The sequence below is a fragment of the Passer domesticus genome, chromosome 33 (genome assembly GCF_036417665.1).
Source record: "Passer domesticus isolate bPasDom1 chromosome 33, bPasDom1.hap1, whole genome shotgun sequence".
NCBI classification, from domain to species: Eukaryota; Metazoa; Chordata; class Aves; order Passeriformes; family Passeridae; genus Passer; species Passer domesticus.
The window spans coordinates 2,449,897-2,461,930 of record NC_087506.1 but is presented as its reverse complement, the minus strand read 5'-3'; the positions used below and the strand labels follow the sequence as shown (position 1 = coordinate 2,461,930).

General features: G+C 53.0%; 1 long non-coding RNA gene across 1 annotated transcript; it reads left to right on the top strand.

Moving 5' to 3' along the window:
• Window positions 1–1,843: 1,843 nt before the first annotated feature.
• On the top strand, window positions 1,844–3,221 carry LOC135288598 (uncharacterized). The gene is made up of 3 exons (XR_010351655.1): window positions 1,844–2,117; window positions 2,336–2,451; window positions 3,068–3,221. It is a non-coding gene; the product is annotated as an uncharacterized LOC135288598 (long non-coding RNA).
• Window positions 3,222–12,034: the final 8,813 nt, after the last annotated feature.

The following is a 12,034-nucleotide window of genomic DNA, read 5'->3' as shown; positions in this document are numbered from 1 at the left end:
GCCGTTGCTGGCCCCGGGCCGAGCGCTGACAGCCGCGTCCCGCCCGCAGGGAAGGCGCAGGAGGCCCTGCAGGAGCGCTACCGCCTGGGTTCCCTGCTGGGGCGCGGAGGATTCGGCAGCGTCTGCTCGGCGACGCGGCTCTCGGACGGCGCCCCGGTGAGCGGCGAGGCTGGCGGCGGGCGGAGAAGGAGGGGGCGCAGGAGGAGGAGGAGGAGGATGGGGCTGGGCAGGGCGGGCGTTGAGCTCAGCCCGCTGGTCCCCTTGGCTTGCAGGTCGCCATCAAAAGGGTGCCACGGAACCGCATCCGGCACTGGAGCGAGCTGGTGAGTGAGCCGGGACAGCGGGAGAAGCCGGGCCGTGCCGGGCGGGGATGAGCCGAGCCCCGGCATGGTGGAAGCCGCCAGGACGTCCCGAGGGAGAGTGGGCGTGGGGCCAGCGCAGGGCGCAGAGCATCCCGGGCTGGCTGAGGGGTTGCCCAGCCCTGGCCCAGCATCGGCCCCACTGACGGCATCGTGCTCCTCCCGCAGCCCAACGGCACCAGCGCTCCCCTGGAGGTTGTGCTGCAGGACAAGGTGTCCACTGGCTTCCCCGGTGTCGTACAGCTGCTGGAGTGGCTTGAGCTCCCCAGCGACATAGTGATGGTGGTGGAGCGGCCAGAGCAGTCTCAGGACCTCCTGCATTTCATCCGGGCACGGGGGTTCCTGCGCGAGGAGGTGGCGCGGCAGCTGTTCCGCCAGGTGCTGGAGGCCGTGCGGCACTGCACCAGCTGCGGGGTCCTGCACCGCGACATCAAACCAGCGAACATCCTGGTTGACCTGGCCACTGGGCAGGCAAAGCTGATTGACTTTGGCTGTGGCACCTACCTGCAAGACACAGCCTACACTCACTTTGCAGGTGAGCCTACACAGGGCTGTGCTCCCGCTCCTGGCATCTCATGGCCCAACATCTCTCAGCCCAAGCTGGCTGTGGCAGCGGGGATTCTCCCTTTTGCTGCCACTCAGGGGACTGAATCTGCAGCTGAGTTGCTTTAGAGCCGGGGTGGGTGGGGAGCCATCTTCCAGCCCTGCTGGCAGCCTTTGCCCACCACTGTGCCCAGGACTGGGGCTGGGCTGGGGCAGCCAGCCTGACAAAAACAGTCGTGGGTCAGGGTAGCAGAGAGGGAGGTCAGAACCTGTGCCCCAGCTGGTTTGGTGTGTAGGCAAGAGGAAGGGCTTGGACTGCTCCACTTGCCCTGTTTGTCTTGCCTTTATAATATGTTTGGGTCAATGCAGACAGGGAGAATGAGGGCATGGTTTTTCCCCAGCACGCAGTGGGTATTTCCTTTGCATGTCATGGTCAGGCCTAGCCACGGCTTCCACTGTCCCCTTCCCACACCAGTGGCTTCTTTTGCAATCCCAAGTTTGTACACCAGTCCCAGATGCTGGTGAGAGGACAGTGGTCACCCTGTGTGCCACTGATGCAGCCCTCGCCCGCCCAGGGATGCTGGGGCCAGGCTCTGGGAGCAGCAGCATCCCCCTGATGAACTCCATCTGTATTCCACAGGAACACCATCATACAGCCCCCCGGAATGGACCCGCTTTGGCTGGTACCATGGCGAGCCAGCTACCATCTGGTCCCTGGGCATCCTGCTGCACGAGATGGTCTGTGGGAAGATGCCTTTCAGGAGGGGCTGGAACTTCAGCTGGGGCCAGCTCTCGCTGCCACAACGGCTCTCTCCAGGTGGATCCTCTTCTCTGGGCATGGGTGCAATACCAGTGCTGGGAGACAGCAGCGGGCTCGGGAGCATCCCGCTCTGGCAGCTGCTGAGGAGGTGGCACATGTCCTGCTCTCCCCCAAAACCAAGAATTGATGGGAAAGTTCAGGCCCAGCTCTGAGCGCATCCAGCATGGCCTGGGCATGGGAATAGTGGGGCAAAACCAACAGGAGCCTTCTCCAGCTGACGGGCAGTTTCTGGTTTCTCTCCCCAGAGTGCCAAAATCTGATCGGGTGGTGTTTATCCATGCACCCCTTGGCCAGACCCTCATTAGAAGAGGTGTTCAGTCATCCTTGGATGCAGGATATTCATCTGCCCTAGAAGAAGGGAGAGAGCCACAGGCACACTTAGATCCAGGGCCCTGGTAAGTTACAGCTGCACACATGCCTTGGCAATGAGAAGCAAAGGAACCCAGCCTGTGTCACTGCACCAGGGTCATGGGATGGGAACACACAGCCCTTGTGCTGGAGCTGAGCTGCTCTGCCCAGCCCTGGTGGCTGCCATCCAAGCAGGTTTTGCTTGTCCTGGTTCCCTGACAGCTGGGGCCCTGGGCAGAGCCCTGACAGCCTGGTCTCACCCCAGGGAAAGAGAAGGAGCCCCTGGAGAAGCTGTACCGGGTGGGGCTGCTGCTGCAGGAGACAGCGAGGATGACATGATGATGACAACCTCTCCCTGGACCTGGCCACCAGCAGTTGAAGGTGATGCACTATGATTGTGGCAACTTCTTCAAAGCCAAACTCCACAGGGAGTTTGCAGATGAGTCCACACGTGGGGAAATGCTCCCAGATTTGGGCATTGCCCAGCCTGGCTGGGAAGCAAAGGTTGCCCCTTTGCTGGGGCAGATGGAACTAAATCTTCAGTCAGCTGCCCAGCTGCTTTTTTGGCAGGGCTGGTGGGATGGGCTGGAGTGGGTACGAAATGGGAGTGGGCTCCTGGCCCTGCCAACAGCCCCCAGCACCCACCGTGCCCCGGGCTGGGGCTGGGGCTGGGGCAGCCAGCCCGACACAAACCCCTGTGGTGGGAGCAGTGGTGGGACTCCAGAACCTGTGCAGGGGCTGCTTTGCTGTGCAGGCAAGGAAGGCCTTGGGCTGCTCCACTGCCCTTGTTTGCTTTGGGATCATGGTTATTTTGGGGGCCAGTGCAGAGGGAAAGAGAGAAAGTGTGGACCTCCCTCACCCATGGCTGGATTTTTCCCTAGCATGTAGGGGTTGGGCCTTCCTCAAGGTCCTGACAGAGCTAAGAGTTTTGACCTTTCTTCTTCTTTTCCCTTTTTGTCTCTAACCTCTTTTCAACAATTTGTTTGTTTTTTTCTAGAGGAAGCATTCTAGGTGGTCCAGTCTGGATTGGGAAGTGCTTGGGACCAGCTGCAGCGTGGATGGGCCGTGCCCTTGGAGCAGGCTGAGGACATCGTTTGGGACCAGCTTTTCTTCCAGCCGTGGATGGCGTGAGGTGGGTGCCCGTCTGCTTGGCAGGGTGGGATCAGAGCTTTTGGGAGATGGCAGCGAGCACAGGAGCATCCTGCTCTGGGCAGCTGCTGAGCAGGTGGATGTGCCATGGCTGGCTGCAGGCTGGGCACATGTCCTGCCCTCCTGCCCTGCTCCCAAAGGCAGCACTGATGGGCAGCTCTGGGCACAGCTCTGAGCCCGGCCAGCACGGCCTGGGCACTGCGGGCAGCTGGGACTAGGGGACAGGAGCCCTCAGCTGACGGGCAGTTTCTGCTTTCTCTCCTTGCAGCCAGGCTCTGCAGATGCTGAGGCTGCTCTGGGCTCTGGCAGGGCTCTGCTGGAGCTCAGCACCGGGCTGGAATCAGCCAAAGAAGAAATGGTGTCACCTGCAGCACAGACTTGCTTGAGCATTTTGACAACGCAGCTCAAGTTTGCAGCGTGGACACCTCCAAGGGAAAACATGACACCTCCCAAAAATTAAAATTGTTCAATACCTTTTGAAATCAAATCAATCTGGGATGACTCCAAATGACATTTTTCAGCTTGCTCAAGATGTAGCTCAGCCCTTCTCTGAACAGTTCTCTCCCCCACCTGCCTTTTACTTCTCAACTGCTCCCTTTTTTCCCCCAGTGAATTCCCAGCCCATCGCAGTCTCCATCACTTGCTGGCCTTCCGTGTTGCCCCTGACCACAAGGAAGGCCGAGCCCCAGGCTTAGGGACTCGTGCTGTCACTGGCTGAGGAGCAGCAATGTCTCAGAGGTCCAGTGGGATTTTAGTGTCATTCAGAGCCACTCCCCAGCCCTCAGCTCTCCTCACTGCTGAGTTCCCACTCCCTTTTCTTCATCCTTGCAGCAGGATGAGCTCTGTGAATCCCCTTGAGCCTCCCCACTCTTCCCAGCCCACGCAGCCACCTCAGTGAGGCTGAAGCTGAAGCTTCTCTGTCTTCTCTGGCACACCAGTCCAGTCCCCTGTGTGGGGAGCCCCAGTCCCAGAGCACAGCACACAGCAGTGCAGTCCAGGCTGGAGCAGCTGCCCTGCAGCCCTGGCTTGGCTGTTTTTGGCAGCTGAATGCTCCCTGTTTCCAGCTGTCCCTGCAGGATGGCACCAGGGCAGAGCCCAGCCGGGCTCCCACTGTAGCCCCTGGAGCTTGGGGCAGACAGTGCTCCCAGAGCTGAGGTTCATGGGGAGCACCCGGAGCTGTGCCTCGCACTCAGTGCTGGCAAGTGTTGTGTTCTCATCTCCTGCAGCCTGAGGGGAAAACAACCTGTGCTGCCAGGCCAGCACTGCCCCTCTGGACAGGGACAAAGCTGAAGGGCTTTCCCATTCCAGAGGAGCTGGCACTGAGCCTTGGCAGGGCCTGGCAGGGCTGGAGCCAGGTCTGGCCTGCTGTCTGGGACTCGCTGCCCACCAACCACCCCCACCCACCACGCTCCATCCTCCGGGACAGAAGGGTCTGTGTGTGCCAGGGGCTCTTGGATGTCTGTGCATCCATGGAATGAAGGGTCTGTGTGTGCCAGGGGCTCTTGGATGTCTCTGTATCCATGGACAGAAGGCTCTGTGTGTGCCAGGGGCTCTTGGATGTCTCTGTATCCATGGACAGAAGGGTCTGTGTGTGCCAGGGGCTCTTGGATGTCTCTGTATCCATGGACAGAAGGGTCTGTGTGTGCCAGCGGCTCTTGGATGTCTCTGTACCCCAGGACAGAAGGCTCTGTGTGTGCCAGGGGCTCTTGGATGTCGTGCATCCATGGACTGAAGGGTCTGTGTGTGCCAGGGGCTCTTGGATGTCTCTGTATCCATGGACAGAAGGCTCTGTGTGTGCCAGAGACTCTTGGATGTCTGTGCATCCATGGACAGAAGGGTCTGTGTGTGCCAGGGGCTCTTGGATGTCTCTGTATCCATGGACAGAAGGCTCTGTGTGTGCCAGGGTTTCCATAATGTCTCTGTACCCATGGGTATGGGATGAACATGGACAGTGAAAGTGTCAGTCATGTTTCTTGCCCACCCCTTCCTTTGTATACAAGACAAAACCAGGCACACCCCCAGGTATGGATATATTAATAGGATATGGATGGATAGGGGTTTCCCACAGTGCAGTAACTTTTGCATAACTCACCATTTAACTGGTGGCCAGGGGATTTTTTCCCTACTCTGTGTGAGAAGGTATCCCAGAGCTGAAGGAGCAGCATTCAGAACAGTTTCAGGATTTCTAGGCAGGAAGTGGAGCTCACAACCATCCACATAACTCGCCATATTCATTGGGATGGGCTGCTGCTTCTCTAGGAATTTGGCCCAATGCAGACATGAGACTTGGAAAAATGCCAGCTCTCTGTGGGTTTTGCAAAAGGGGGAGCAGCACAAACACTTTGTTCCTGCCTGGGGGACACAAGGTCCAAGGAGCTTTGGTGGCAGAGGGTGATCTGGGCTGGTGGCAGGTGAAGTTCCATTCTATGACATTCTCAGAGTGGCACAGGACAAAGGTCCAAGTACCCCCAACACCACTGATTAAGTCCTTGGAGTGCTGTACATCCTCTAGGAAAAGCTGCTGTCACACAATCCACTGGGATTTATAACTTTCATTTGCAACACTTTAAATCCAAATTTCAAACTGCAATATTTTTACATTCAAGACACAGTAATGCATAAATGCATAATAGATCTTTCAATTTCCTATTGATTCAATCACAATTTAAAATAACATAATATTGCAAACAAAACCCTGAATGTTTTAAAAAAGGGATGCTGAGGTCAGTAAGATGAATCCATGCCATCAGAACATTTACAGAGTAACTGATTTCTCTTCTTGAAAAGATCAGTTGCCTCTTAATGCAAAGTTCCCAAAGATTTTCACTACACATTTGTTTTTTTGGTTTTATCTTTCATATTTTTTTCTTTCCTTTTTTGTCCAGTGTTTTTAACAGAGAACTCAGACAACTCCTACAAAAGGAATGTACAGCAAAATGAGAAATATTTCTGATAAACAATGAAAATGTAGGCTCCTCCTCTGTTTCCTTTTCTATGGATACCCTGAAGAAAATTATCTAGCAGATATGAGCAGAGGTGTGAAGTGTTTCATTTGGACTGTGCTGGAGTTCAGCACTGCTGACATCCTGATCTAGTCAAGAGCTGCAGAATTCTTTTGCAGATCTCGAACCTTGTGTTTGCAGGCACAGCACCTGCAGTGCTGACACACCAATGCACATGAATAACTCTGTTATTCCCTCTCAGAATTTGGGCTCTGCCCCAGCATGAGGTGCTGCAGCCCTTTGCTCCTGGTTCCCGTGTGGAGCAGCTCCCTTCCTGCTGGCTGAGCTGCTCAGGCAGAGCCCGGCAGCTCCTGGCCCTGCAGGGCTGAGGCTTTTCCCCACTGCTGGGCACAGACTGATGGAGCAGCACTGCTGAACACGGGCACACCCAGAGGCACCAGGAGCAGCTGCCTTTGGCCACCTGAGGCTCCAAGGCCCAAACTCTGAGCAGCCAGGGCTGGAAGAGACTCGCAGGCTCCCTGTTGGCTGTGCTGCCCCACTTGTGCCCAGCCCAGCTCTGCCTGGGGCAGAGGGAGAACAAGGGGCAGCTCCCTCCCAGCCCAGCCCAGCCCAGCCCAGGGACCCCTCCAGCCCCAGGGCTTGGGGCACTGTCAGCACCTGCTGCTCCAGCCACCACTCCTGCTGACCCTGACAGCAACACCCAAACTGGGGCTGATCCCGAGGGAGCAGCAGCAGGGCCTGGATCTGATCCCTGACTCTGGGGTAGGGCTGGACAAATGACCCCACAGCAGCAGCAGCACATGGAGCTGACTTTCAGCACAGCCCCTGCCACTCTTCCCTCCTGTGTGCAGCGGTGTCACAGCAGCCTGAGGCACCTGGGAGCCCCCAGTGCCAGCAGGGACTTGAGATGGCAGCCCTGGACTCCTGGAGGTTGTGCAAGGAACTGAGCTGGGGACTCCCTGTCCATGGGGGGATTCCAGATGGAAAAAGCTGCTGTGAGCAGGCAGCTCCAACACCACAGCAAGGAGGGTCTTGACCACTGGATCTGAGCCAGTCCCACAGTCCTGGGCAGCAGCCACTGAGCCCTGGGGGAAGAGAGGGCACAGCAAGAGGGACAAAACTTGGCAAGGTCAGAGACTGGAGAGAGCCAGACCTGGGACAGGAACAGCTGCTGCATTGCACTCTTGGAGAAAGCTCCTGGCTGGTTCAAAGTGCTGAAAGGTGTGAAGGGCAAAGACGAGGCCACAGCAAACCATGCTCCTGTTTCCACAGCCTTCCCTCCCCGTGTCCCAGAAGGAATTGGATGGACTGTGTTCTTCTCTCCAAGTTGTCTCGTTCAGCATGAGCAGCTTAGCACCAGGAGCTGAAGGAGCTGAAGCCTCAGGCCACAGGAGCTGAGCATGAGATTTTCTGAGCAAATGAGTGCTGCTAACCTGGACCTAACTGAATTCAGCAGATAGAATCCTGGAATCACAGCATCCTTTCTGTTGGAAAAGACCTCTGAGCTCATCCAGTCCAGCTGTTCACCCAGCAGTGCCAAGCCCAGCACTAAACCAAGTCCCTGAAGTGTCAAGGCCTGGACAACAGCCCTGAGTGAGGCCTGAGCAGCAGGCCCTGAGCCAAAGGTGACTTCTGGATGAACCTTCCAACCAAAGGTTATCTTTGTATCTACTCACTGATTAAGTATGCATGGTCATTAGCATTGTGATGGATGTAGCCACACCTTAGTGACACATGTATTGATCTTTTTGTATTTGCAAGCCAGACAGGGCCATGAAATCTGACATCTGGCCTTGTTAGGGGCTGAAGGATCAAAGTCAGCTCCCTTGGTTCCTCCTTGAGCCCTGGCCAGGCTTTGGGAGGAACCCAAGAGGAGGATGAATCCAGATGTTCCCGCACTAGAAGTGCTGTCAGTTTGTTCATTCAGCACTGTCAGAGCTGGGCCCTCTCACAGCGAGGTTGGAGCCTCACCTGTGGCTGGAGGCAGCTGCAGGAATTCCCAGTGTCCAGGAGTGGCTCTGCAGCCCTTGGCTTCCCCAGCTGCTGTGTGGATCTGGGGGATGGTGAAGTCTGAGGGGAACTGGTGCTGAATCTTTCTTAATCACTGCAGGCAATCTTTGGTGCTGATGGTTGGGTGCCTTGCTGAGCTGCTCCTTTTGTGATTCTTTGCTGCTTTGAGCTGCAGTAAATGACACTGATTCCTTCAGTTGCAGTCTGTGTCTTTGGTGCTGACCCTGCCCACTGGTAAAACAAAACTGGCACAGTCTGGCCAGATCAGAGCAAAATGTCACTTGTTAAATGTAAATGTGAGGAATCAGTGGCATCAGAAATTCCCAGATGGGAAGCCCTTCCCTGGAGTTGGCTGGCTCTGGAGTGGGCTGAGGTCGCAGCACTGTGTGAGCAGTGGGGCAGTTGGTTAAAAGAAGCTGAACCCCTGGATGTCTTAAAATGCATCCAAAAATTGCATACGGAAAAGGAAAATAATTTGTGGGTTTGGGCAGACAAAGATGAATTTGTTAACAGTACATTGGAAACAGCACCTTCAGAAGGAACAATTCTTGTTGGAATGCTCCCACATGGAGCAACAGAAGAAGGTTTTAATCTTGAGCTTCGATGCATTTGTGCAAGTGAAATATTAATATCATAAATAACTATGTACATATTTCTAGTATAATAAGGCCTTAATATATATATTGATATATATATTTTTATATGTATGTTTATACCTATCTAGCTATATCTATATTTCTATATCAATATCTATATCTACGTATAAAATAGTAATAATGTGAAATAGTGCTGGCAATACTAATTTGGTAGCTTTGGCTGCTCAGGGATGTAACATTAAACACTCTACTGAAAAGGATTGGCCAGAACCCTAATGTCAGAGGTAAACTTTGTGAGATTGTATACAATGAAAAAAGGAGGAGGGGATGAAATTGTCTATTTTTACAGGGTTGGCTGATACTGTGATGAAGAGTGCTTTGTCTGTTACTGTGAAAAATACCGTGATTAAGCCTGCAGGGTTTTTCATGAACCAGACTATCCTCAAGCTGCAGGATTTGTTGAACAGGTGAAGGGGTTGTTAAAAGAGCAGTTCAAAAAATGAGGAGATGGGAACCTGTCCCCATGGAGTACCCATCTCCCAGATGTGCTCCATACCCTTAACAATGGCCCACTGGGGAAATGGAAACCCCTGGCTGTGCATGGCTGCACCCAATTTGCAACTACAACCATGGGCAGTGAGGCTTGGACTGCCTGGGAAATTGTTGTGGGTGTGATGGCCCCTGGCAGGGCCAGCCCAGAGGCTGCAGGGTTGGACCTTCATGCACTGGAATTAATTAGGATAAATCCAAAGCAAATGAAAGCTATCAATACTGAGAGAGGAATTCCGATTCCTCCAGGACACTTTGGTTTGGTAACTGCTCGCTTGGAGCTTGGTCTTGCAAAATGTTCATGTCACGGCAGGAGGAAAGGAGGCATTGATGCTGAATATAAAGGAGAAATTACTGTAATTCTGTTAAACAATTGTCAATAAGATTGGATTATTCAACCCCATGACAGGGTAGCACAATTATTGATATTGCAATTTTAAGCACAATTGTGAAAAATGGAGATCCACCTCCAGTCATTACCATTTGTGGAGATAAAGGGTTTGGATCCAGCAGTCCTAACAATGGAGCCAGAGTGTGGGCCCGGAGGCCAAAAGGCCCTCCTGAGGCAGCTGAAGGAGCAGCTCCTAGGAAAGACAATATTGAATCCTGAAACCTGGGCAGGAACAATGGGAATGTGTCCCTGCAGCCTAGTATTCTCCGTGAGAACAAGTAGATATTACAGGATACTGTTTTACACATCCTGCCAGATCAAATCTCCTTGTTTGCCCCAATGGCCCTTTGGAAAATGCTCTGATCCACAGGGCTCCCTGTGAAAGCTGCTGTGGCACTGAGGGACTTGCACACAAATTCCATCCAGGAGCTTTGGTGCCCTCAGGGACTGGGACCCAGCCCCCTTCCAGCCAAAGGGGAAAGGGCCCCACCAAGCCTTGTTAGCCACAGACAACATGGTGAAGCTGAACAGCAAAGGACTTTGGAGGCATTGTTCTGGAATTGAAAAAGCTCCATCTCCATGGACAACACAATTATTGTTCCTTACTCAAATGAGATTGAGAAAAAATTAAGAACGGTGTCACGAAAGTACTATTGATGTCTGTAAGTTGTACCTTGATAGTCAGCCAGAATCTTTGCTTGCCACAAACACCTCCAGTGTTTCACCAAGGGATTAGTCATCAAAATTTAATGATTAGTTCTGAAAATTTCAAGATCAGGGTAGCCAAAGTACTCCATGTCACTAATTGCTGGGTTTGTTCTCAGCTGAAGTTGGGAGGAATGGGGTTCCCTTGGAGGGCCCACCCTGTGGGGTGGCCAGAACTCAGTCCGTGGGCTCTGACTCGTAACTGTCAGTGAAGGGACAGTTCAAGAAAACACAGGAATACAATGATCCATTTGACAGGATTCACTAAGATTTCCCTTCAGGAGAAACCCAAGCCTGTTCTAGTTACAGAGGCCACAGTGTGAGAGGATTTCTGTGCTTCACCATCACTCCCAATGTCAGTAGAACTTGGGCTGCTGGAGCTGGTCAGTGTCAGTGTTACCCCACTCCTGGCTGCAGGGCCACCATTTAGGGTCCTTCAGCAACAACCACAAGGAAGAGTTGGGGCCCAGAGAACATTTGCCTCCCAAGGCGTGCCTTGGGTTTCAGAAAGCAAAAGATTCTGGTTCATCCTGTGCCCCATGTGTGCTGCCCCATCCTGTGGAGTTGACTGGATGGATTATTAGATGAAGTAGCAAATGATGCTGCTAAAATGTCCAGTAGCACATCCTATGGGCTCCAACAAACACAAATGGGGACTCTGCAGAACCGCATGGCCTTGGATTATCTGCTTGCTGGCCAAGGAGGAGCCTGGGCTGTCATGGGACAGGAATGTTGCACTGCTGTCAGGGATGCGTTAGAAGGCCAACAGTCAGCAATCACCTTGACAGAAAGAGCAGGAGAAGAGTGGCAGAAAGAAGAAAATTCTTCTTGGTGGGATTAGCTTCAGGGCTCCCAAATTGGAGGCTGCTGTGAAATGCATTTGTGGCAGTGTCTGTCATCATTGCAGTGTGTGCACTTGGTGTGCACTCTAACATTCCATGTTCCAGTTGTCGTGACACTTTGTGCTGGGAAGTGGAATATTGAGACTTGTCTTAAAAGAGACAGTCTCAAGAAAAGAGAGACATTTGATAAATAAGAGAGAAGAACAGCAACTCTTTAGGCATGTTTGAAAAGGAATGTGAATAGCTCTGAGTAATGAAATTTAACAGCACTTAATTGAAGCACAAGGGGAGATGTCTTTATGCCTAATATGTAAATCTAAACTGTGCTATTGAAAGAATGGTTATGAAGGTTGTACTTCATTGTAGGTCTCAGGACCCATCCAAGTAGCAAGGCCTGAACAGGCCCAGAGGCAAAGTTCATCTCTAGATGGACCTTCCAAATAAATGTTATATTTGTATCCACTCACTAACAAAGCATTATTAACAACATGATCAGTGGATGTGTTCCTTGATAAAACATGGATTTCTCTTTCTGTATTTAGAAACCAGACAAGGCCCCATGTTTGGGGGTGAAGGATCAAAGTCAACTCCCTTGATTCCTCCTTGAGCCCTGGCCAGGCTTTGGGAGAAACCAAACAGGAGAATGAAACCAGATGTTCCCACCCTAGCAGTGATGTCAGCTTGTTTGTTTGAGAGTGTAAAAACTGTGTTCTCTCACAGCAGGCTTGGAGGCTCCTTGCCTGCAAAGGTGGAGGCACC